This window comes from Heliangelus exortis, chromosome 21, assembly GCF_036169615.1.
Source record: "Heliangelus exortis chromosome 21, bHelExo1.hap1, whole genome shotgun sequence".
NCBI lineage: Eukaryota > Metazoa > Chordata > Aves > Apodiformes > Trochilidae > Heliangelus > Heliangelus exortis.
In genome coordinates, this window is record NC_092442.1 from 10664440 (window position 1) to 10691112 (window position 26673).

Sequence of the window (26673 nt, forward strand, 5' to 3'; positions counted from 1 at the left end):
GAATTTAAGTGTTTTGGCAGGCATTGAGGATGTGTCGAATGAATGGCTTGAGTGTAAAACTCCTGGTGGCAGAGAATTTTCCTGGTCTGTTCAGCACTGTCCTTTACAGTGACAGGTGATAATTCCTCTTGGTGCCAGCAAGGAGGGAGCTGCTGATGCTGAGCCATGCTTGATCCAGGCAATACCATGGCTGTCCCCGACTCTGCCCCAATCTGCTACCTATCTCCTCCTGAGCATGCTCATCCCTCAGGCAGAGAAATAGAGACTGGGCTGAGTTTGGCTGAATTTGTTCTGTCTTTGCTTTGCTTGAGGTCTTCCTGGCAGGTATTTTTGATTAACCAAAGTAAAAGCATTAGGAATGCAACACAATTGTTCATATTTCCTGTGTAAAGACTCAGTGGTTTGCTGCTGACACAGGAGCAATTTTTAAGGGGTGTCAATAAACACAGTATTGTGTCTGAAGAGAGTGCTCTCCTGGAGGTGGTTCTGCTGATGAAGAAATGGCCACACTTACTGACAGGCAGAATTAATCTGTCGGGTTTTGTTTGCATGGATTTTGCAGGAGTAAAATCCAACTTGTTTTCCATTTCTGCACCATGAGAAGAGTATTGATTTTTCTTCACTTCTGATTGTTCACATTACTGGATTGCTTTTAAATAGTTGACAGAGAGATCATTTATTTTCCTGCCCCAACATATTTTACAGCACCTTTCTTGTTTTATTTGTGCGTGTGTGGGTTTCCACAGTTCCATATCGATCATGTTCTGCAAACTGCAGCCCATGTCAGATTGGAGAAGTTGTTCCTCCAGGGGCTTTCCTACCTTCTCCCCAGCACCTCCAGCATCCACATTTCAGGTTTGTGACTTGGAAGCAGGGCCTGAGGTTCAAAAAAACTGGGCCAAAGATCAGAAAATGCTGCGGCAGTAAAGTGACAATAGATAAACCTATACAGCTGCAAGAGGTGTTTGTTACTGACAGAAATATTGAGCATGGTCACCTGGGTTTTGTCACAGTCAGATGAGGGATGATGTGCTCTCCAGGGGAATCTGAAGCATTCTTTCAGCCCAATAGACAGAATAAACAAGGAAACCTCTGGGCACCTGTTTGGTGCAGAATCTACCAGGCTTTGCTATGCTGCCCTAACCCATGTGCACACTGATACCTGTTTCAGGAATGTGCCTTAAATTGCAGTATCTAGCCCAAACCCATGAGCTGCCTGTAGCACAGAAGCAAGCCAGGTAAAGGCTGCAGCAAAGGAGCAGACACCCAGTCCTGGTTTTGTTTGAAGATTTGAGTTAGAAAAAAACCCCAACTGACCATCAGAAGGATGTGTGCAGCTGAAGTGGAAGAGCTTGTTTGAAAGTCCTTGCATCTTGCACAGATATGTTACTTTATTCCTACCCTGAGGGAGGGGAAAGGTGTCATTTTTAATGTTTGCAGGTGGTGATACTAAAACCTGGGCCTCAAGGTTTTATATGCAAGCCTGTCCTGTGTGGAATTTATGATTATCTCAGCAGAAACTGCACATATTACACAAAGCTTTTGTGCAGAAAGGTTAAAATCATCTTATCTATTCAGTAAGACCATGACTAAGCTAGACATAGTTCAGACACCCAGGGCAGGAGATGGTAGGGGAATAGCTAAACCATGGAGTTAATTCAAAACAGAGTAAGAACTTCTCTTTCATTATTTTGTCTTCTTCTTTTCCTGAGTTTTTCTGGCCGCTTGTTTTATCTATCTTTTGCTTTGAGAACAGCAAACATTGTGGAAAAGGCTCCAGCAGCTCAAGGTACAGGCTGGGGGAGGAATAAATATCCTGGATCTGACGCTGAGCACATTGTCTTACCTCTTCACACCCCTCCCCTGAGCCATGCCACCTCCTCAGCCTGAAAGCCCTTCAGGAGCAAGAACTGTCTCTCCCTATTTGCTTACACAGTACCCAGAGCAATACAGTCCTGATTTCAGTGAGGCCCCCAGGCAACAGGACAATAGTGCTAATAATGAGAATTAATAATTCATTTATCACTTTACTCTCAGTGAATAATCTCCAGTAATCCTGTACAATTTGCTGCTTCAGTGAATACTCTGATAGTAAACAGAGCCGGTAGAATAAAGTCACAGGACTTTATTCACATAAAAGGAGCAAGAAAAATGGTTAAAACTAATTAATAATAATAAAAAATATCCAAGGAACATTTGTGCATAATTGTTTGCTGTATTTGCGCAGTTCTAGTAATGGCCTGGATAAAGCAAACATTTGGGAAGGCAGGTAAGAATAAAGGAGCTGCTCAGTCTTTCACAGAGCTCTTGCTGGAGAGCCGAACATCCATCGCTGGAAGCTCAGCCCACTGCTGTCTCCCTCTTTACCGATGGAATCTCTCTCAGATTCCACTGGAATTACATTGTATTATTTGTGGCCCATTGTTTACGTGCATGCTCACATTATCCCTCACTGATGCGTAAGTTAGCCTTCAAAATGCTGAGAAAATTAAAGCTTCAGAAGAATTTATCTCCCCTGTTATTGACGTTCTGTCAGTAGCAAAGCACTAATGTTCTCTACAGAGAAACTAATGGCACTGACAAAAAACACTGAACTTCTGTTCTCATCTAAATACTTAGATAAAAGATGGCATTTCTTTAGTGAGAGGCATTATTTGGTGATAGCAAACTGTTATCTGTTTTCCCCTTTGTGAGTTCCAGGATATTTGTTAGTTTTTTGTTTTTTTCCGGCCAGCTTTCTGAAACCTGATTTGGCAAATGTTATTGACTCATGCTTTGCTCTCATATATCTTTTTACACAGAAGTATTAACGCATTTAACTTCCATTTAGGCCACTGATTCCCATTACTTTCAACTAGAAATAACATGTCTGGACACCTGGGCAGATCCAAGTCTCCATGCTGATCTTTCCAGCCCTCTGGCTGCTGCCCAGCTCTGCAAGACAGCATTGCTCCTCAGTGCTGAGAGTGCTGGAACCATCAACCCCACATCTTGGATGTGATTTGTAAATCCTCCAAGCAAATACTTTTGGAGAGATGGAGCACAGCCAAACCTGGATGCAGCCTTTATCCAGAAATGGGTCTGGACTTGAGGTGAGACTTTATTTTATGTTAAACGCGGTCTTAGAGGCTTAGATTTTTCAAGGCATGACTAGAGTAAATAATCTAATTCTTGTCAGAGGCTTAAAGCTTCTTTGAATACAACAAGCACAAAAGATGGTTTTTTTAGGAACATCCAGACTGTGACCTGGAGCTTATAATCACAGGGTTGGGTCTGTTTGTATCTGTCTCTTCCATTGTGCACTGAGATGAAAGCCACATTTTGGGGTAAAGCCTTTTTGGCATTTGTTTTCTCCTTGCCTTCTCCTTGTCAGCAATGTGCCCTTTCTTCCTGTGGAGATCAGAAGCTCCCTGGGAGCACAGCTTTGAGATGGGGAAGCAGGGGTGATTCTCTCCATACAGTGCAAACGAATAAGAGTTCTGCAAAGCAGAATCTGTGCCAGGGGGGAAAGCAGATGGTTCTCTCCAGATGACCAGTGGTTCTGCTGGTGGCTAAACTGGGGGACTGCCAAACGAGGTCCAGGCTGTTTTCCTCAGCTACAGCACCAGAGGGCAGTGGGGCAATTTTTGTGCATAGGGGTGGGCTTCTCAAGTATATTAATTGGTAGAAATGATGGAGACAAGTCTCTTCAAAATAGACCATTATTAACTGAAGTGCCAACAGTAATAACCTTCAGAGGGAGCATGCAGCAGCTGCTGAATTAGACTGATGGTTTGGCGTCAGCAGCCCTGATGGAGCTGACCAGGAAGCTGATCCTTTGAGGAAGGTGATTCCTATCCATCCATCCATCCATGCCTCCCTTCTCACCTCAGCTCCTGACCTGCTGTTCGGTTGTTCTCTCGACCTGCTGACCCCAGTGCGCCCTCTGCCCAGTCACCAGCAAACTTCCATCTTACAGGAGTGTCCTGAGCCTTCATTAATGCCTCTGAAGTACTTTGAAACCCCTGGATGACAAGAAGGCTAAAATATTACTAGTCTCCAGGGAGCTTTCCCCTTCTACAAGGAACGTGGGTTTTTATTTAGTGAGCAGTGCTGCCTGAGAACTGTCCAGGCAGTGATTACTTCTGAGGCAAAGAAGCAACATATTCACAAGGAGCTGCTGAATTTTAAATAGACTCCAGCTTATCATTGAAATACAGTGATGGAGCAAACAATCCCTGTTGCCCCACTGCAGCAAGCCTGGCCTAAGACTCAGCCTCCAGAAACTGCCATAAATCTTAGTGCAGAAGAAGCACACACAGAAAGACCAGTGCAAAGTGAACGATTTTAAGAGCTCCCACCTTTTTTCCTCAGGCAAAACCATACAGAGACAGGTGTCTAAGCCTGTAGGGATGTGCCTTACTTTGCATCTCAAAGTTCGGCAGGGGGAGGTCTGGGTCAGTTCAGACAAGCCAGTAAACAACATCACCATAATGCAGATTACAAAAATATACCAGTTTTCTATAATTTCTTGTGTTGCCCATGGGACTGAGTGTTTTCTGGTGTGTGAGCAGAGTGCAGAACTGAACCTTCTTCCTTTTTAAAAAATGCTTTAGAAGAACAGAAATATTTTCAGGGGTTCATGGGGCTGATACCCTAATAGTGCCTCTGAGCACAGCACATGCTGTGCAGAAGCCAAGTAACCCTCCAGGAATTCTTCCTATTAAAATAATTGCTAGGACAGAGGAATACTGCAAACAGCTGTGCTTCATCCCATAAACATATTCTCCCTCCTTTTGGAGCCTCAGCTTCCAACTTATGCCAGAGCCTGTCAGCTGCAGGAACAGTGGAACATGTTCCCTTTGCAGAAACAAAATTATTACCATTGAATAAACATGTTGTGCACAGACCTGAACTATCCAGTGAGAGCTGCACATGCAGCACAGGAAAGAGTGCCAGTGTTTCACACCCAAAGGAGCTGAAGCCACAGTGCATCTGCCTCACAGGCTGGAAGTGGAGCTGCCTGTGCCAGCAGCCGAGCAACACCGCCTGCCATGAGCAACACCCTGGAATGGATCAGCTCTGAGGCTGCAAACCAGCATGGGGCATTTGCTGGTGGAGAACCCCCCCTTTCTGTCCCCAGCCCTCGCTGTCCCTCCGTGTTCCCTCCCCTCATGCTGCTTGCTGCAAGAGCAGACCCCGTTGTATTTGGAAAATATTGTTAATGGAGAGTTCTAGTTCAAGGCGTTTGACTGGCACATCCAGCTAAGTGGTAGCAAACACATGTTGTAAAACTACTGTGCTGAGGCCACCTTCCTAATGAATGCAAAGTGGAGAAATCAATCAGAGCCCTGAGAGCAGTCAGCACTCAGCTCCCTGCATCTGCAAAGGCAAATTGAATGAACAATAACGAGTGTTATCTAATTAGTCCCCACAGCTGCAGTGTTACAACCCCATATAGGACATACCTTGTTGAATTTCATGGTATGTATAACAGAGTATCTTAAGTTCAGATGATTGAGCTTCACCATGTGCAGCCCCAGTACCAGGCAGACAGGGAGGCTCCTGGTGCTAAATGCATCACCCCAGCAGATGCCCCTGGCAAACCAATGCTGGGAGTTCCAGCAACAAGCAGCTGAATGCAAGCCAGCCAGTGTGGGAGGGTCAGTCCTGGGGGTCACAGCACCCCTAACACTCCTCAGAATAACACCAGTCTCCTGCTGTCATCACGCAGATTTTCTTTCACATCATCCGGTAATCTTTGTGTCCCTTGGCGTGATGCAATGCAGGAAAGCAAATGAAAAATAAATTGCGGTTGGCAGCTGAAAACTCATCATTATCATCATCATCATCATATTTCGAGTCACTGGTGACTCAGTCCCATCCGCATCCACAGTGACTTGGTTACTGGACACTGCTGGAGCATCCCTCACCTTTAGGCTCCCAGTAACAATCCCATGGAAATAGGTATGTCCCAGCAGCCAGGTCAGCCTTCCTACACCGACAGTGATTTAAAACCTGAATATTGTGCCCCAGGCTCCTCCTACCTACCACCATCCCAGCACATGGAGGTACTCAGGCCCCACGTCCATTGTCTGCTCCCTGAGGAGCAACTCCAGCTGGAAACTAACTCCATGAGTTTGTCTGGCTTTCGCTGTACCTGCACAGAGACTCGAAACCCGTTTTGCACCAGTTCTGAACAAACAGGAGAACACCAGGGCCAGATTTATCCCCTAGAGAGTTCTATTCAAAACAACGTCAGCAATTTGGCTAAAGAAGCTTTTCAGGCAATTCTTGCACCTTCATCAACTTCACGTTCAACACTGTCTGCTCTTCCTGCAGAATCTGTGGTGAAGCTGCAGGAGATGGTGTTTAAATACTGATGTTTTAGCAACTTATGGTTTTAATGCATTTTAAATTATGCACATTTTTATCGTACTCACAGGTTCATCATCAAATCAGTTTCTTCCAGCTGCACAGTAGGGGGTTCAGTAGCTCCGTATCGATTCCTGCCTCAGTCTTTGCATCCGTGTGACTGGATGCATCACAGTGCCTTGGCAAAGTAAACAAACCCACAGGCCTTTATTTGAGCACTGCTGGTTAGTAGCTGTAAATGTGTAATGAACAACTCAGTATCCTTGGAATTAGATCTTCTTAACAATCATTAGTTTCCTCCCTTGCCGTTTTAATAAACCTCTTGGTAGCAGGCCAGAGTAAATTATACTTGTGCTTGGAAAATTACAAAACATGTAGAAAAAAGTGTGTTGCCAGAAATAAGAGAAAATTTTACCTAAGACTGTGGCACATGTGGGACTCAACAGCTGGGAAGCCAGTGTTTTCTATAGATCTGGTGAACGGGCTCTGCATCCTCCAGTGGGACTTCTGCAAAGTGCAGTGAGAAGTTGTATGTGCACCAAGTGCTACTATTGCATGGGCTCTTCCTATAAGAAAATCATTAATAAAAGATCCATCCATTCTTGTCCAGGCACTTCTCATGCCAGGTCACACAAGATGTATTTTTTGAATGAGGCTGTAAGTTTCTAGGATGCAACATGGGTTTTACAGCAGAGCTGCTGGCATTAGAGAGGAGAATGGTAATATAAACTGTAAAAATAACAGATGGAAGGCAGATATCATAAAATGGAAGCACAGGCAAATTATAAAACCATTCAAACTCTTAATGCAGATAAAACAAGGAAACAAAACACATCTCAAATCACAAAGACTGGGTTGTTTTTTAGTGGTGTTTGCAGCAGAGGCATTCAAGTTCAGAAGACCTGAAGGAAAAGCAGTGATGTGTGTTGCAGGGAGAACATCTGCTGTGACACCCTCATTTGCTGGTGAAAATAATTTTCAGCATAGAAGCTTAAAGCTGGTGCTTTTTTCTCAGCTCACACTGTTAATGTTCAGCTTGTGCCAGTGCAATTACTTCATTATCATAATAAAATAACATCTAAATAAATTAAGAAATGCAAAAGGAAAGAGAGACCTCAAACACCTGGAGGGCAGCTGTGTCTGGAGGTGGGAACAGAATGCTGTGCTGGGGGATGGGCTCTGGCTGCATCCTGACCCCTGCCACAGGGATGGAGGAGGCTGGAGGCTGCCAGCACCATGGAGTGCCTGGTAAGATGATTTAAAAGATTCAAACAAAAGATGAGGCACGCCAGAGCATCCAAAATCATCTAGGCAGTACCCTGCCTCCAGCAGAAACTGGACAAACACCAAATGATCCATACCTACAAATAAAGCTCCTAGTTTCTAGTAATTAGCAGATTAGAGACTTCCTAAGCCAGAAGTTGCATTGGGACCAAGGGGCTTAATAGCCACAGAAAGGTTTCTCCTCTGAATCAATTGAATCCTTTTTTGAACCCATTTATCCTTCTGGCCATCATGCATCTCACAGTTTAACTACCCAGTGCCTGATAATTTAACTGATAATTATCAGTGCCTGATAATTTAACCCCTTGTACTGAGACATTCCTAGTCTCATCTTCTTCACACCATTTATCCAAAAGCTCACTCCAGGTTTCTCCAGCATCTGATGCCTATTAGGACCCAGCCTGCTGCAGACACTGGGCTGGGACTGTGCTCTCTATCAGAGCATAAAGAAGGGTGGAAGGAGACCTGAGTGTGTTCCCAAATCTCTATCCAGCTGGTAAACAAAGACCCTGTCACGGTTTAACACTGGCCCGGCGATTAAACCGGGTGACAGATGCTCTCTATTAATTTCTCTCTCCTCCTTGATAAGAAAGGAGAGAGAATAAGGGAGAGAGACTTATGGGTTGGAGGCTAAACCAATCAACTTTAATGAAACAATAATGGTAAATAGGGAAAAAGAAAAGAAAAATGCTATATATATATATATATACACAAATATACAGGAGAATGAATATCAGAGTCCTTCCCCCTTTTCCCCCAACAGTTCTCACGCAAGCCGGGTGAAGGCAGGCAGGCAAGCAACTGGGCAGCAGGCAGGGCAAACGGACTGGGTGGGATCCTTCCCAGATGCCGGGTGAAGGCAGGCAGGCAGGCAACCGGGCAGCAGGCAGGGCAGCAGGCAGGGCAGCAGGGGAGGCAACCAGGCAGGGCAGCAAGCAGGGCCACAAGCAGCCAGCCAGGGAGGCAACCAGGAGCTTCTGCTGGTCTTTTATAGTGCCACAGGTGAGACTAATTAGCTGTTAAGGGGGGTGGTACCCAGCACTTCTGCTGCTGATCTCAGGTGAGGCCGATCAGCTGGTAAGGGTGTGGCTCGGTCCTCGAGATCCCCCAACTCCATACTGAGGATGACGCACATGGGATGGAATACTCCATTTGAGAAACTTGCTGTCAACCCCAGCAAGTTCAACCATCGACAAGAAACTCAGAAAAATCACCTTTATCCTGGCCCAAACCAGGACAGACCCTTAAGTGAATTTCTGTTTTTGAGTCTTGGTATTTTTAAACCAATCTTCTGGTTTTGGCAGAGGAGAGGAAGGGCTCACTGAAATGTGTATTCAGAGCTAGGGAAGGCAAAGCACCACATGGACTCTGCAGAGCTTTCCTGGTGAGAGACCACCCTGTGCTGCTGTGGGACTGCTGAGTTTTGGGGGAGAGGGGAAACAGCAGACAGCTTGGCACCTTGACTTACTTTTGGGTACCCTTGCACTGTAGAGTTGACTCTGTTCACAAAGATTGGCATTATTACTCTGAATTTCATAGTTCTTCCCAATGCAGAGCTCAGTTCAGAATCACAGCATTTGGAATATTGCTGAGAAGCATTTGGATCATTACAGCAGAGCTGGGTGTTATAGCTAGCCATTATGTTTTATTCTGCAGTGGGTACAATTAGAGATACAGCTTCGAAGTAAAATGTGGGAAAATATGACTGCTGGCAGGGCAAAAGGGAAGAGAGAAAGAAATATTGCCTAGAAGCTGATTCTGCATCAATGAGAAGCAAAAAGTTCATGTCTGGTTCAGTTTTCAGTGACCTTGTTGTATGTACAGTTTTCTGTATTTTATGCTGAAAAATCCAAGCAAGAGAAGCCATTGGCCTCTCTGAAATGTGGGGTTTGTGTTGGATTTGTTTGTTCATCAGTGTTGGGTTTTTCTTTTGGTTGGCATTATAATCCTTATCAGAAATCTATAGTTTTCTGTGGTTCTGAAAATGTTGCTGTGTATTTTACATTTAAATAGAAATGAGGCCTCCTTGAACTAAATCTATTCCAGTTGGCTTTGCACACTGATGATTAAAGAACATGGTTAATTTTTTTTTTGTCTCATTCTGAGCAATGTGTCATTAGATTTACTTTTTTATTGCCTTTCATATCCATCATGATTTGTGCCAGCAGAATGGTTATACAGACAGACAGCTTATTATCAGCTTTAAGTGAAGAAACAGAACACAAGAATGGTTGCTAAAAAAAGGAAAAGGTAATTAATGCTGGGTGCCAGAATATAAATGAAAGCTGACATTTTCACTTTGTAAATCCAAATTAACCCCCGTATTCATGTTATCAAGTGCAGGAGGGATGCTGCACCTCTCCCCTGCTGCTGTTTGTCCCATCGTGGTGTAGTGATGCCCGGCCTCTATTCCACTGCTGGTGGAGCAGTGGGATGGGATGGGGACATGGGAATTGCTGCCAAGCTCCTACATCCAGATCCAAGCTGCTTACCCTGAGCTGTGGTGAGCCTATGGTGAAAGCTTTTGGCCAGTGGGGAATGTGAGTGATTACTTTTCCAGGGCACTTTGCTATCCGCCCCCCCATTTTCACCCTCCTCCCGGCCTCCCCCCCCCATAATTTTCTCACTCTAATGTGGTATGTCTGCAAAATAATTAGGCTTAGTTATTTGATGTATAAAGTGGGAGTGGGAGGGAGGGTCAGGGATGACAGATTTAAATGAATTGGGAATCTTTAAGTGAAGAGAGAAGAGGACTGGGGGGAGCCATGATAACTCTTAACAAATACTTAGAGGGACATAATAAAGAGGACAGGGACCAATTACTCTCATTAGTCACTGTGAGCTGAACGACGAGTAGTGCCTTATGTTGCAAAAGGGAAATGTAGATCACGATGGAGAAGTTTGAAGAACAACAGCACAAGCAGAGCTGCCGTGGGAGGGAGTTGCTCCTGCCTGGGTATGAGCGATGCCTGAAGCCCCTTTCCCATGCTGAGGCTTGGCAGGTCACCCCTCTGGGCTCTGGGGGGTCTCCTGATTTGGTTTAACCCACTCATATTCACAGAAAAAGGATCCCCTGGGCAGGAGGTTATTTTATCGATGGATTTTTCTTATTCTCTTGTGTGTCTGGTGTTGAAGGCACAGCTCTTGTTACATCCATTCAGCAGAAGGAGATGATAAAAACCAAAGGGGAAAGGCAGGAAAACATAATTTAAGAAATAAATGCAAAGTTATGATGCCTCTGTCTGCCTGAGAAAGAGAGATTTTTATGCAGTTTTTGGCATTTACAAATCCTTTGTGAAAAGGTCACCCTGTACTTGGAATCTTATTAATACAGAAGAATGGCCCAGAAAATGTCATGTCTTTTTACCATGGTATTTACACAGAAAGGAGCGACTCAGCACACCCAGTCTCCCCAGCATTAACGAGCCCAGGGACATGGTCCAGCTGCAGGGATAAGTGGGTTTGGCAGCCCCCAGCCAGCCCCGTGAGGAGACAATCCCATCCCTCCCACCAAGACAAGGGCACAGCTGGAGGGGATGAGAATGCTGATGGCCGGGGTCTGGGGGACATTTCCAAACCCACCCCAGCAGCAGTGTGGGGCTGAGAGCCCTCATCCCCCTGCCTGGCCCCTCATGCTGGGTAATACACACACACAGGGACAAACATGTACACACTCTCTCTATATGTATGTATACATAGTATAAATACACACAAACTATACACACACACACACACACACTCACCCTGACTCTCTCTGCATTTCTATTATATATATGTGTGTATATACACTATATAATACATTTTACACATTATATCTAGTATATATAACACTATAAACAATATACACAGGATATGATACAATCATATATATACAGGATATATACAGGATATCAGATACAATCACACAATACTTACAAATTACTTAAATATACACACAATATAGTGTATATATACTATAAATACGCAAACACACAAACTATTTGTATCCTTACACTCTTTTTTTCTGCCCCTGTACACATTACATACACTGCACTCTGGCCACAAGACCCCTTCACCACTAGAGCTACTGAATTGAAGCACCCCTCTCAGCTAGCAAGAAAATAACTTTTTGTGGGGGAAAAAAAGCCTCATATTTAGCAAACTTTGAATTACAACAGCATCAGCAGGGAAAAATCCTCACTACACAACCCAGGGCCATGCAACAGCTCCAGGGACAGGGGAGCACCGCCTCCAGGACCAGAGAGGTTTGGGGGTCAGGTGGGGGTTTAAGTGTCCTCTGAGGGGCACTGAGGGGCTGTGGTGGGGTCTGCCACAGTGAGCAGGCTGTGGCACCAAAAGGGGAGAAATGTAGGAGCAAATGGCTGCCCTGGAGCAGACCAAAGCAGCCGGCACTCGCAGCACCGCTCTGCTTCCCTTTGGCTGCACCACTTACGAAGTGAAACTCATTTTTATTTTGTGTAGCCTAACTCATGTTTTTTAAACACTTGGGCCCATCAGTGCCAAGAAGCAAATATGATGAGAAAGGCATAGATTCCTCTGTGATTTAGCTTCCTCTATTTTAAATTATTGCCCTGGATGACCTTTTACCCAAGTAGAAGTGTAGGGCTCCTTTAGAAACAATATCTTGCTAATTGTACTAGAGTCATTTTGCTGCAAAAAGCATCTTATTTCATAATGATGTGAATGGTGAGGTATAATGAATGCCTGCCTGGGGAAATTAAAGTAATCAATTGCCAAGGCCAACACATTTTAGAATGAGTACGGGGAAAACAGTGTAGATAAGGGCTTTTAAGCCTCAGGGTGGAAAAAACACACATAATTCTTTGACCAGCTTTAAAACATGAACAAATGTAATTTCCTCATCAGCTAAATAAAAAAGAAAAAAACGGGCTCTGTGGAGCAGGGACTTTGCCCTCTCACCTCCCACAGCCAGCCCTGCCAGGACCTTGGGGTCCCAAGCTGAGGGGCTGCCTCCCTCTGACCCTGGGCAGTCCTGCTCCCCCCTCCAAGCCCCCACCATGTTCACGTGCCCCTCACATTCCCTGTTCTTCTTTTCACAAAGCCACTTTGTCCTTTACTCCTGGTGACAGGTCACCACAACCTGAGCACCAGGCTGAAGCAGTGATTTAGTACTCCTGGACCTGTACAGCTCTATAAAAAGAGACATTTCTGCTTTTTTTTGGCTCACACTGACAATTACAGATAGTTGACCATTTTTCTTACAAGCTTCAGCTTGCAGTGTTCTCATTCCTGACAGCTCCACAAGTTAACAAATTGCAGGTGGGCTCCACGTCTGCAGAGGAAGCTCTTTTCCTCTGCCCAGCATGGCCTTGGTTGTAGAGCTCTGCAAACGGGGGAAAAATCCCTCCAGCTGCCTGCCTGCTTCTCGGCTGCAGGGATATACCTGCTCCTCAGCTCTGCTCTAAGGAATTTGTGGTCAGGGGCTTTGGTTACTGCACTCAGAAAACTTTGCTCACATCCCTTGATCAAGAAGCTGAGAGGCAGATGCAGGTTTGCCTCATCATAACTATGACACAGTTTTATGAAGGAGGTTTGGGAAGAGCAAAGGACAGATTGCTGTACACAAAAACCACCCTAAACTTAATCAAGACTACATTAAATTATTGGATTTTGGCATCTGGCCATCCAAGTCCTGAGACTGCACATGTTCTTTCTAACGCTCTAAACTTAGTTTTGAGCTAGTTTAAATCCATTTAAAATTCATTACAGGATGACCCACTGGACAAAGTTTAGCTGGCTTAAGATGTAATATTATTTTTCTAGGTCTTGGTTGTCTGCTTGTAGCCAACTTTGACCCACAGCAGTAACCTCAAGGAGCCCCACAGTGAGGGCAGCCCCAGAACAGCCAGCATGTCCCTCTGCGCTTCACATCAACAGAAACTGTTACACAGAACTTTTTTCACTTTCAACTTTTTCACAGAAACTATTCATGCACTCAAATCAAACTGACACCTGGGCTCCGCATTTTTTCTTCTCAGTGAACAAATTAACTGGAAATGTTTGCTCCTGAGAAGCTGATCCTGGTTGTCTCTGGGGTGAGACCCAGTGCCACCGGATCCCCCTAGCTCCAGGTCAGGAGCTCATCCCTTCACCCCCAGCAAACAAGGGGTTTCTGGCTGTTTGGTTTTGCAAAACACCCCGCAAAGCCCCTTCCCAGCTCCCTGCACTGCTCCAGGCACCGGACTCTGCCGCCCCCATGCTCCCTCCCCTCCGCAGCCCAGCTCAGCTCTCAGAGCATCCCACACCTCCTGTGCAGGAGCTTGCTTTTCAGTTGCCTTAGTGGTGGTGACTCATTTTATCTTTAATATGTTTTGACAGAGCCGAGGTATTTATTTTAGTAAAGTAGCGAAAATAGTTTTGAGCACGTTAGCAATCTCTGCAGTTCTTGCCAAGCAGCTGCCTCTTAATGCAGTGGCTGGGGCTGACCTGACTTAGCTCTGAGCATACACAATCAATCAGGATCAAACATTACACCATATACAATTTCCTCATTTTTAATAACTTGCACAATGAAATATTTTGCCAGCTCTGACACATCCCAGGCTCACAATGAAAGGCGCCGCCTTGTTTAGCTTTCTCTGATCTATTACAACATTTCCATTTTACTCCACTGGTCCAGGCTTTAAGAGCCCCATTTGATTCCTTAAGCAGGTACATTTTCTTTCCACCAGAGCTTTACAGCCTACATACTACATTACCTCCCAAATCTGTTTTTAATTGATGTTGGTTTTGTAATGCAGCTGCATGTGCACTGTTTGATGAATGTGAATCACAGTAAATGTCCTTAAGCCAGCTCCTTAAATGTAGAGAGCAAGTTTTATAAATGTGCTTCATAAACAGCAATAATTTCTAATTTCATAGAACAACAAGAACAAATCACCAGCTTCTTTCAGAGATAGATTAGTTCCCTGTAGACAATACATTGATCCAGACGTATTTCCATCTATTTTCAAGACTTTCGAAGAACAGCTATTACCATTCAATTACTGTGCTTCATTAAACAACTTAAAACTATATATCACATGCTTGGAGTGCAAAAAAAAAATTTCAGCAACCTTGTTTCTGACATGTAATGTAGAGTTTGTTCAGAGCAATCCAGCAGAGCCAGCATGCAGACACGCATCATCCCTACAATCCTGCACTGCTGGGGAACTCCAAGGGGGGACTCCCAGGCTCATGCAGAGCTCAGGGTGACACTGGGGTTTACTGCAAAACACCAGGCTTTGTGTAAACATCATTGTCCATGGCTCCTCCACTCCTCAGGAGAAGGCTCTGCTGAGTGGTGAGGACCTGCTGCCACCACCTGCAATGCTCAGTTTTCAAAGGAAAATTGAGAGCAGAACACATAAACCCACGACTTCCGAATCTGGCTTGGGAAGGTACCCCACATCTCTGCTCAGGAATTTCTCCTATTTGTATAGTCCTTCACAAGTGCTGCAAGTGATGAGCAAGGACAGCTCATGTAGATGCATCTGCGCACACACACACACACACACACACACACACACTTTTACATCTGAACACTATGCCAAAATAATTATGTTCATCTTTGATTAATTTGTGTCTCTTTTCTCATTATGGCTCATTTCTCGTTTCAAAGGTGTCTTTCAGCCAGGACACTGGCAAAGGGCTGAAAAGGGAAAAGCACCAGGAATAATCTACAGGCAGAGGCTGGGAAAGCCTTTTAGACTCTGGCTCAACACTCCCATCCCCACATTCCCTCTTCCCACCAGGGTTTTTGCTTTAGCCCTTCCCCAGAACTGATGCACCACATCCCAGGGGACAGAGATTCCCTCCTACATCCTAGTAAGCAAACAACAAAGGAGTGAATGCAAATATCTTTGAGAGTAACCCTGGGGGTCTTTGACAGCTACATGGAGCCAAATGATCCATAAGTGTAAACATCCACCTGCAATTTATCCCATTTCTACTGCCTCCCCCCAACCCTCAGTGCCATGTCTTGGTGTGACTTGTATCTGGAGGTAAAGGAGTCTTTTATCACCCCCTGATGTGGCAGAAAAAGCACTTCACAGCCAGGGCTCCTCAATTCCAGCTCATGTGGCAAATAAGAACCATTTTATATAAAATTATATGACTCAGGCTAGTTAACTATCAAAGGGAAAAGACAGAACAATGCCCACCAATCCCCAAGGCTGCAGAGAGCCCTGCCAGCCAGGCTGCTCTCAGCAGCACTCACCAGCTTCTCATTAAAGACAACTCCCAGTGCTTTTGCTGAAATGGAGCCAGGAACACAAATGCAATAGCATTTAGTCAAAGCTGTGTGAGCAAACAGGTTGGATCCCGTTCCAAAGGCTGCAGAACCCTGGCTTTCTGACTAAACTGTGTGCCCACAGGGAACTCAATGTGGAATTGGCTTGTGACACATTTCTTTTTTCCCTCAATATATATTTTTGCAATATATAAAATAACCCTAGACCAACAGGAGACCCTCCAAGAGGACTGGTTGAAAAGAACATCCTTCTTTTTTTTTTGTTCAAAATCTGTTCTGTCTTTTTGGTCAAAAAGACATTTTGCAATTAAAATTTTCATTAGGAACAAAGCATTCTCTACAGGCTTACACATGGTGAGAGAAGAAAAAAACCTGACATCACAGGGTGGCATAGGCTGTTGCTCAGAAAATGAGCACTTGCCTTTAAGCAGGTAGGAAGCCTGAGCAAGTGATTGTACAACAGGGAAACAGTATGTTCTTTGCCTAATACAAAATTAAACATGAAATTCACCAAGTGATATATTTTGTCCCCTGAGAGATTAGTTTTAGATACACAGAGACAGAAAATACTCATCTTTCATTATCATGCCAGCTTTTACACAGCTGGGGAACACTACTACTTCCCTCAAATGAGCAGACTAGAAGAAAACAATGTTCCACTTCCTCCTCCCCCAGAAACACTGTATTTCCCTTTTCCCATATAAATGTCCCATTTAAATTAAATTTCCTCTTTATTATCACCCTCCTTTTAAAGAAATATATTTTTCTGGTGTGTCTTTTCTTGTTACTAACCTTTTTCCCTCCCTAAATTTCTATTTTTCATTTTCTCCTATTGCCAACAGCAGCAACACATAATTATGTACATGTGCTGGGGGGAAAGAAGGGTGAGGAAAGGAGAAGAAAGGAGAGAAAAGAATAGGAAGACAGAATAAGTAGGAAAAATAACCTGATACAGAACAATTGCTGGGTTAACAAGTGACTTGCATGAAAAGGAAGTTTTCCTATTTTGCTAGGAAGAGAGGTGCCCCTGCTCTGTTCTTCCCAGTAAGAGAAAATTCCATCCCCTGCTGCTCACTGAACCCACATTTTCCAGGGTAGAAACAAGCCATTTCTGGTGTCTCAGCCCCTCCCAAGCTGCTTTTACTGCTTCCCCCATGCTTAGAGGGGATAATACCATTGCTGTTGGTGGGTCTCTGCGTGCCCCCGAGGCTCAGCAGTGTCACACTGCAGGAGGACACTGTGGAGAGAGACTGATTCATGTGCTGGGCACATTTCAATACTTGCATTTGCATTTACAATCCCATGAAAAATTTATGGCTGTTAAACTTATCCTGTATGTCATAATTAAACACAAACAATAATTTCCAAATAACTGTTTACCATATTGCATATTCAATTGTGCCATTAATCTCAATGACTCCTTCTCCTTGTAAATAAATACAGGAGGCCATGGGCTCTGCCACGGCGCTCCCGGCTGCAGCCCAGGGAAGATGGAGAGCTGAGCTGACAGTCCAGGGGAGAGCAGTTACCTGCTTCATAAACGGCTTGGAAACCCTGTCATTTCCAAACAGATGCCTCCTGCTCTGCTAACTGCTTGTTCTGAGGAAAGCCTCCGGGAAAGATTTACAGGACAAGTGCTGCTCCAACATTCATCTCCATAATGAGAAGGAGGAAGGGGCTTTGCCAAGGGAGCTGACAGCCCAGGAGGATGCACACCAACCCCAGGGGCTGTACAGGAGCCCCAGAGATGCCACCAGCCAGGGCTCCATGGAAGGAGCTGCCCTGTGTGGGCAGCCCCACGGTGAGCAGGGCTGCGGGGCTTGGGGACTGGCACCAGCCTGAGGGACATGCGGTGCAAACTTGGGGTAATGCTGGTGCAAACTGGGAATGCTGCTCGTGCTAACTGGGGTAACATGGTACAAACCAGGGATGTTGCTGGGGCAAACCAGGGGTGCTGCCAGGAGCCAGCCTATGCTGAGGCTGTGGTACTGCAAGCAGCTTGTCCTTAGGATTCAGCAGCAGCATGTTTCCTTTCAGGCATAAAAAAATGAAATAGTTATCTGCTGATGGGTGCTGATTGGTAGATGGCTCTACATGAAACAGCATTTGTTCTGAGAACAAGGTGAATAAAAGAGTTAATGGAGTTCAGCGATGCAATACAAATAAGGGTGTCCCTCTGCATTACCAGCAACACCAAGCTCATCCCAGATCCCTGTGCTCTTGAACGCTCCACAGGGAAGCTCTTTGTAAGCCGAATGTCTCACCTAATGTCCTCTCCCAAACATCATATTAATCACTCTTTAAGAACGCAGGGTCTCAGGGGATGTGGATGTGCTGGGTGTGAGGCAGACATCGCTCCTGATTTCAGCTCTTTGCCTGCTGGCTCTCTGGCAGCCCACGCATTTTCCCCACAGCTGAAGCTATGGCAGTAGCACCCCTGTGTCCGTGGAGATGTCACCCAGGTGGGTAGTAACTGGAGACCAGTGTCACCCCTGTCCTTTGCCTATGTTAATTTTTGAGCTGGCACCAGAAGTTCCACATTCATCACTATTCCTTTTCAGGGTGTCTACCCAACCTTTGCTGCATACACATTTTCACAGGTCAAAAGCAAAGCGTTAAAAATCACCAAAAAGATTTGTACCGTGAAAATTTTCAGCTCTACAGTAAATGCAATGAGGGGAAAAAAAATCCAAACAAACAAACAAACCAAACCAACAACAAAAAAGCCCCACAGAAACAAAAAAAACCCAAAACACCAACCAAAACCAGCAAAAACCTCGCAGTTTGAAACAGAAGTTTCAGTCAGGGACCTGTCTGCTGAACAACGCCCTAAAAAATGACCTCTGGAAGGCAGCATCCCCCCAGAAGCACTGGGACATAACCAGCAGCACCCCACGGCCAGGATGAACCACTGTCTGGGGCCAGCAGCAAGCACCACCAGGGATTTTAACTGCCCCCAGATCAGACTGCCTGTCTCAGCTTTACCCTGGGATCCTGGGCAGAGGGGAAAGCTGCCGGGAAGACAAATGCTCCCGAAAGGCAGGGGAACCTACTATCCAGATCACATGCATGTCAAGTGCTCCCACTGGGGGCTCAAAATTGTGTCAAACAAATAGAACTTACTGTCTCCTTCCCTGTCCTTCTGTCCCCAAGTTGTTTTCATTATCTGGAAATCCCCTGGTGAAGTGTTAGCATCTTAATTAACCCTTGTAAGTAGAACCAAATTAGGAAAGCAGCAGACAATACAGGCAGAGAAAACAGATTTCATCTTCCATGTATCAGTTTCTATTAGCTTAGGAGATAGGTCTCTATTACACCCACTCCTCGTCCTGGTCAGAGTGCATTCAACAAATTGAAACTGAAATGTGTCTGCAGACAGATGCTGTTATTAGATTTAACTATCAATCACCAGCTGAGTGAAGTGTAATGCAATTCATTAGGTCTTAGTCCAATAGACACTGCAGCTGAATCCTGCAAGCAAACCTGGAACAAACCTCTTGGCAGTATCCTTTGGTTTACAAACACCTTCTGGGGAGCACAGGTCATACTGGCATTGTCCTGCATCCCTCCTGCCCTGCTCCACCACACATTTGTGCAAAAACTGACTTGCCTGGTAGAGTTAGTATTTGAAGGAACTTTCCCCACAAAGACCAAACTTGTCCCTCCAGCTGGGTGGCCAGCAGAGCCATTGCTAACACACTGAGGGTTTAATAAATGCACAAGGCTCTCCGGTTTCTTCCACAATTTTTTTTCTTTTTTAATTCAGCTCTCTCATCACTGAGCTAATGCACTAATGGACACTTACCATTACCTAACTTCCGACCTAATGGGCACAGCAAATAACTGAAAGGCTCATAAAATCAAATTTACTGAGCATCATTCCTTTTTCTGTCCATTAACTGAAACTATTTATTAGGTTACACAGATCTAGGGTATGGAGTTATACACATCTTGCATTAATGCTGTTACATAGACACATCAGGATCCCAGAAGCTCTGGGAGGGCTGCTCTGGTGCACCCACCAGCCCATGGCAAATTCCTTCCACTGAGGCAATCACTTCCATGAAGTTCATTTGCCTTTGCACATCTATTTTAGATGTTTAGCCCTGAGAGGGCCTGGAGAACATCCACTGGCACATCCCCAGGCCATACAGCATCCCAGAGGCTCTCCAGCAAAGTGTGAGCACAAGGGAAAGAAGCAAAACACCATAAAAATGATGGCTATGGGAAGGATGCAGTAAAGTTCAGGACCAGCGAGCCCTGAGATAGAAAATTTGTTACATGAAATACCCCGATGGTGCTGGAGGGCAGCACTGGCTCCTGACAGCACCTCCTGGAGCAGGAGCTGTGCCCTGAGCTGCCCCACCAGTATCTTCATCCCAGCAAAGCATGGGGCAGCTCCAGCCACCCTGCAACTGCACTATTCCTAGGAACAGAATAGTGCTGTTAACCTTACTGACAGCCTCTTGTTTACAAATACCCAGAACAGAGACAGATTAGATGAACTTTGAAAACTTTAATACATCTATTTTAAGAGATCTTGCTTGCTAAGCTTTTTTTTTTTCTTTTCTAAACTCCCAGGACCCTAGTAAAGCCAGTCAATACTCCATTAAAATCATCTGGGGAACAGTAAAGCTGTGAAAAACAGCACTTGCACTGTGGATTTATAAAACCATTTGAACTACAGTAAGCCTTGAAGATAACTCTGAAATATATTTTGATTTCTTAATAATTTCTTGAGAATCATTAAAAAAAAATGAAAACTCTGCACCCTGGACAGACATGGGCTGGGAAAGCACTGCTAGAAGGAAAAAAAAAAAAATACTGTCAGTATTTAAAAAGGTCCAAAAGCACTGGGGCAGGCAGCAGGACTGAGGCAGCCTGAGCTCTTGCATTCTGTTTTGTAATGTAGCAATCCTAGGTCTGCCACTTGTACCAGGAACAAATGCCAGCTCAAACTATGAGACTGAAGAATATGCAGCTGGGTAAATCCTTGCCCACTGTTGAATTGCCATGAATTTACACCATTTGGCTATCCTGCATATCCTTCCCTTATTTATGCGCTAGGGACCAAACTGACACCAGGCCTGGTCTCACGTGGGGACCGTGGCTGCTGTCCCCTGTCCTGCTCAGTGGGGTCTGGGGTGATGCCCAAGCCCTGGCACCAGTCAGGCTGCACCCAGCCCCTGACAGCTGCCTAAATCTTCCTGTGGATGCTGCAGTTCGTTACTGGGGTTAATGACAGTTAAGTGAGTAGTTAGAAGTACAATGCTAGTAGATTCTCAGTTAATTTAGCAGATTATGTCAGATGCAGAGTCACAGGCTATTTAACATTATCCTTCATTAACCTCGGTTATGACGAATTGTACCGCTGCACTTCACATCCTATTCATCAATCCCCCACCACTCACAGCCATGCCACCTTCTCTGTTCCCTGGTGTGGCAGAGGAAAATTTTGGTCGTTTCTATAGGGTTCCAGTGGAGCCTGAGGCAGGAAGGGAGCAGGGCTGAGCCCCAGGAATCAGGGGGGGATGCCAGGCAAGGGGCCCTTGGAGCTGGGTGCTGGTGTGCAGGTGACCAAAAAAAATTGCTGTCCCAAATCCTGAGGTTCTCTGAGATTTTGTGGCTAACAATGATTGTTAGAGCTGGGTGAGTACCTTAGAGTTCTACTTAACATCTTGTCTCCTTCTGGGATGCTGAATTTCCCTTCCAGGAGGGTCATGGCTCCCGTCCCTCTGAAAGGCAGCACATGCTCCTCAAGCTAGACAGCATTCTGGCTGCTGTGAAACTGTGGTACGGGAAGGTAGCCCACCCAGATCAAGGCAAATCAGCCCTTATTACTTATTTATGGGAGTTAATTTCATGTGCTGGCATTTCACACACCATATGGAGCAGAGGCTGTGGGAGCCAAGCTCCAAGGCCCTTCTTCTCTTTTTAAATACTTCTGAACGTGACTGAAGCAAAGTTAATCACATTGCTTCTTGTACTGAGAAAAAACACTTCTTGAACCAGTCCCGCTAAACCCCTAAATCCTACTCCCTCCATGTGCAGGTTTGTGCCTCAGGACCCTGGCACGGATCCCAGCCTGCCTGACACAGGCTCCCCACAATGGGCAGCTCTGTAGAGCTACACTAAGGAGCAATTTGGGTGTGTACAGCTACACCTTCTCTTTTCACCAGGCAGCACTTCCTCATCTGATAGGAATCGATCGAACAGTCTGAAGAAGTTTGCCATCCCAGGCCATGTGTTGCAGACCGGGCAGCTTAGGTTCCCTCTGACTTGTCCTGTACAGCCACTCTCCTCAGCAGTATTTTCTGTCAAATTTGGAGTGTCTGTCCCTCTTGGGGAGCTTTTAGTAAGGGTTTCAAGACCTAGGTTTCACCAGAACCTCCTCTTGTGTAACCAAAACTACAGCTGTGCCCCTCAGCAGAGCAGCATTGCCTCAGGCTCCGAGCAGATGATCTCTTACACACACACACATATAAAAACCTATAGATATTTTCAGTATTTCTCCTTTTCAGCTGAGGGATGCCTCCAAAAATAGTGCTGAAATAAATTCACAGCAAGGTTGTGGCATTCAGGCATTTACCATATAAGACTGACATTTATGATAATAAAAATGGAAGGAGTGCTGAACAGTAACGATAGCGATAACATTTCACCAGGGACAAAAAGAATTTATGTAAAGTAATGAAAGCAGAAATGGAGAAATGGCAAGAAGGGGAGTGTGAGAGCATGGGGAGTGAGAGGCCTGCACTGGGGAGGTGGGCTCAGGGAGCAGTGATTCTGCTGGAGGGGGACAAGAACAGAACACAGGGGCCTCCTGGACACCATGGGAGCCAGGAGGGATGTCCTGAGGCCAAGGCTCACAATAACCACAGCTGCTTGGATCCCCCTTGGTGTCCTGCTCCATCAGAGTACCAATTCCCATTAATTTTCCCCCAACTCTAAAAAAAATCTCTTTTCTTCCGGAGATTTCAACAACTAGTGAATCCCACCAACAAATGTTTGTTTTCTCCATTTCTGAGACACTGTTTGACTTATCTGCAAAGAGCTCTGAACATTGCAACATGAAGCAGTTCTCATTACAGTGGTAAATTAAAATTTAGTAGGAGATTCACAAAGTAGAATAAACTTTCAATTAAAATATAAACACTGTTACTGCGAAAGAAAACTGGAGGGAGCTCCTAGGCTTCTTTGCATTAAAAATGCCTGAGATCTAATTTCACTGTGACATCTCCTTGGAATTACACTGCTAATTGATCAAATTTTCTCTGTCTGTTATTTAAACTTCCAATAAAAGTTAGATTAATGGAAGGTGTAATCCTCCTGGGCAGAAAAAATATTCCCATTGTTCGTGTCAGGTATAGAATAGCAATGCCCTTTCTAACAGCTTTTGCATTCAGCCTGTGAACACAAAGTTAATCATAAAAGTGTAGTGATTCTTTAATTGCTTGAAGGAAATTTTCTGTGTGCCATTTCTCCCTCCTGCTCTCCCTGCCCACACTCTCCACTAAACACTGGTGCAGACCTTTAAAAGCATTCAGGTATCATTTTCAGGACTGATTTGCTTTATTCATGGTGCAAACAAAACCCCAGCTCAGACTGTGCCCTCCCAGAGGGATGGAAGCATCCCCCAGGATGGCTCCTGCCATCAGGGTGCTTCTCATGCACTATAAAGTGCAGCAGCACAAGGATGGGAAGCACCTGCCTTGTGCAGAAAAAAGTAAGCAGGCCTTTTACCCCTCACCCTGCTGTCCTCCATCAATGATGGGGTCAGAAGTTGTGGCAGCTGTAACCAGATGGGTTTTACCCTCCTTTGGTCCTCTCCCACCCACCCAGGAGCAGCTCTCACTCCACTCTGGCAGCAAACCACCAAGGGAGAGCACTGATCTGTATCAAACCACTGATATTCACAAGAGAAGGAAATCATTCAGTATCTTTTCTGATTTCCACTTTTTTAGCAAATTTACTATCTGCCAGACTATGACACAATGAAGAACAAAGAGGGGCACTAACAAGGAGGAGGAAGAAGTTAGGAAGCAACATCTAGTTGGTATTCCTTGAGTGGTACTGTTTGTTATGCTGAGCTAAATTAACTCCCATTAATTCATTGTGAAAACAAGCCTTAGAGAGCAAGGAACTTACAGTTTCTTCTCTTGAATTAATGTTGCATGGTAGCACTTTATTTTAAGAATAATTAATAATAACTCAACAGTGGAAAAAATGCCTTTCAATACATCTGAAATACACCAAGGGTAAATGGCTGCTGTTCTACCTGCTGTGATTCCTATTTAAAATACAGCTGAATACCTTCATAGCTGTGATTCATCCCCTCATTCCCCTGGCCTGAACAGTGTTTATTGCAAATACACTTTTAGGGGAGAAGACATGAAAATTCAATATACATAAAATAGGAACGAAAGGGTCAAATCCAGACAATTTGTTCATGCCAAGCAAGGTGATTCTGGGAGGGGGCAGCAGGTGAGGTGGCACCATGACAGGGAGCAGGGGGACCTGGAGCCAGGCCCATGAGACCCCACCACAGCTGGGAGGGGTCAGCCCTGCCCTCCAACACCAGGGGCTCTCCTCACATCAGGCAAACACCCCCAAGTCTTCTTCCCCACTGGAACAGCTGGTTCTACTGTTTCTAACTGTGGTTTTTCTGATACCACTTAAAACTCATCTCAGTGACTCACGCAGGAAGACACTTACCTTGATGGCTGCTGAATTAAAAACAACGGGGACACAAACACAATAATAAAAGTTTCTCTATTTTTCTCATCCCAGCATCTTCCCAACCAAATTCCCACTGTGTCTGGGGGCCATGCTCTGAGCACACCAACCCAGTAGCTCCCGGTGGACTCCCCACCACTACCAGTCCCACAAAGCAGATGCTTTGCTGCCCCCATGGCCAGCAGCACGTAAACCCAAGCAACAGTAAGAGAGATGCTGCTCTGCAGGTCAGGTAATGGGTCCCTGGAGGTCCTCTGACAGGACACAGCTCACCCCCAGGCTCAGCTCAGAGCCCTCACCAACCCCCAGTAGGATCCACAGTAGGATCCACCCAAGCTGGGACACACAACCCCATGCTGCTCAACCAGCTGAGCCCAAGCTCCAGGAGGGGCTGTGCAAAAATCTCCATAAATGACTTATAGATGGGAGAGGCGCAGGCTGTCCTCATTAAAGCATCAGTGTGGCTGGAAATGAAAAAGATTCATATCTGCTGCAGGAGGCTTTCAGGGATCAATATGTTCCAACATATGTTTTAATACTTCCTAGGTTCTCAAATGTGCCTCATGAGATTTCTTTATTTATCTTTTTCTGCCTCCCCCCCCCAAGGTTATCAAGCCAACTGTTTTTGTATGTGCTCAGAAGCAGCAACCTGCTTTTCATGATCAACTTCTCCCATGACAGGGGAAAGCATGAAGCTGTGTGTCTCATTCAAACAGCCCATGATCAGCTTATGCTGTGCACAGAGCCTTGGCTGTTCCTGCTGCATGCTGCTGTATTTAAGTGCTAAACACACATTTGGGCAGATTATTTTCCCGGGAAAGGGCTAACCACAACTTTTGCTTGCCACAGCTTTTGTTATACTTTCCCCCCCTTGCTGTCTTGTCAGCAGCAAGACAGACAGCAAGAAAGGAAGTCTTTGTAAATGCAGCAACCCAGGACACTCCAGACTATCCCACTACTGCAATGGTAATGCTATTTATTTGTGTTCATACTACCAAGTAACTGCTTTCAGTTTGCATAGCAAGCAATAACTGAAGCTGACGTGATATATAATTATCAAATAATTATAAATTTTTTTTTTTTTTAGGCCTTACTGCCTGAGAGACCATTCAAAAATAATTAAAAGATGGAACCTTTTATACGGTTTATGATTCTTTGATCAAGGTTTTTTAATTAACCTATCTTGCTTTAAGCTACTGCAAGTTCATTTCACCCTTGTCGACAATATCATAATGGAACTGATGGTAGCACAGTGGAGAACATGAGCAATGCAGACATGGTGGCTCCTTAACCCCTCAGCCACCAGGCAACAAGGTACCAGGACATGGGGCTGCTGGGCTGGGCAGGCAGAGGGGAGAAAGGTCAAAGTGTCACCCAGAGTGAGCTTTGCTGCCTCCAGACTGCACAGGAACCTGCACCAAAACCAGCTCAGGACAGGGGCTGGCAGTAGTGAGGAAAGGGGAAGACAGATGACCACAGCCTAGGATGATCCCACCAGGAGCAGCTGGAGGCACATCAGATAGGACCGAGGAGGAGGAACGACTGAAAACAGCTCTGTTTTCCAGTGTCCTGCTGACACTACCAAGTTTCCACCAGAACAAAGTTCTGTTAAAACTGCTCAGTGCCAGAGTATTTCCATCAACCTCCCTATGCTGGGCTCTGCCACCTTCAGACTGAAGTCTGTTTGTTTCTGACCAAGTCTTTCCCAGGGTTCAGGAGGTGTGACTGGCTCACTATTCATTTTCCCCAGTGTAATGGCTGTGACAATTAGGTACTAACCAGTAGAAGGAGCAACACTATCTCTTGGTGCCTCCTTTCAGGTCAGAATAGCTAATGAACTTGATATTGAACAGGAGCCTAAACCAAATTTTGGTCAGTCAAGAGATTTACAGCCTGCTGCGCCAACAGCTTTCTGAGAGGCTTTTTAAATAGGCTGTCCTAATAAAGCCTACAGAGAGAGCAATCACGTTTGGGAAATGCTGAATCATTACTGCTTTCAGCTAAATGGCAAGAGTGCAGCCTATTTAGGCTGGAGAAATCCATTCCTA

The 26673-nt window shown here is 45.2% G+C and overlaps 2 long non-coding RNA genes across 2 annotated transcripts in view; one reads left to right on the forward strand and one right to left on the reverse strand.

The window, feature by feature from the left end:
* LOC139805960 (uncharacterized) overlaps positions 1 to 26673 on the reverse strand; it is a 163820-nt gene that overhangs the window by 4974 nt on the left and 132173 nt on the right. Inside the window, exons 3-4 of the long non-coding RNA XR_011730063.1 lie at positions 6770 to 6920; positions 6423 to 6586 (exon numbers count right to left, since the gene is read on the reverse strand). This is a non-coding gene — a long non-coding RNA (uncharacterized lncRNA). The remainder of the gene's footprint in view (positions 1 to 6422; positions 6587 to 6769; positions 6921 to 26673) is intronic.
* Positions 6454 to 11194, forward strand: LOC139805961 (uncharacterized). The gene is made up of 3 exons (XR_011730064.1): positions 6454 to 6541; positions 9807 to 9888; positions 9982 to 11194. It is a non-coding gene; the product is annotated as an uncharacterized lncRNA (long non-coding RNA).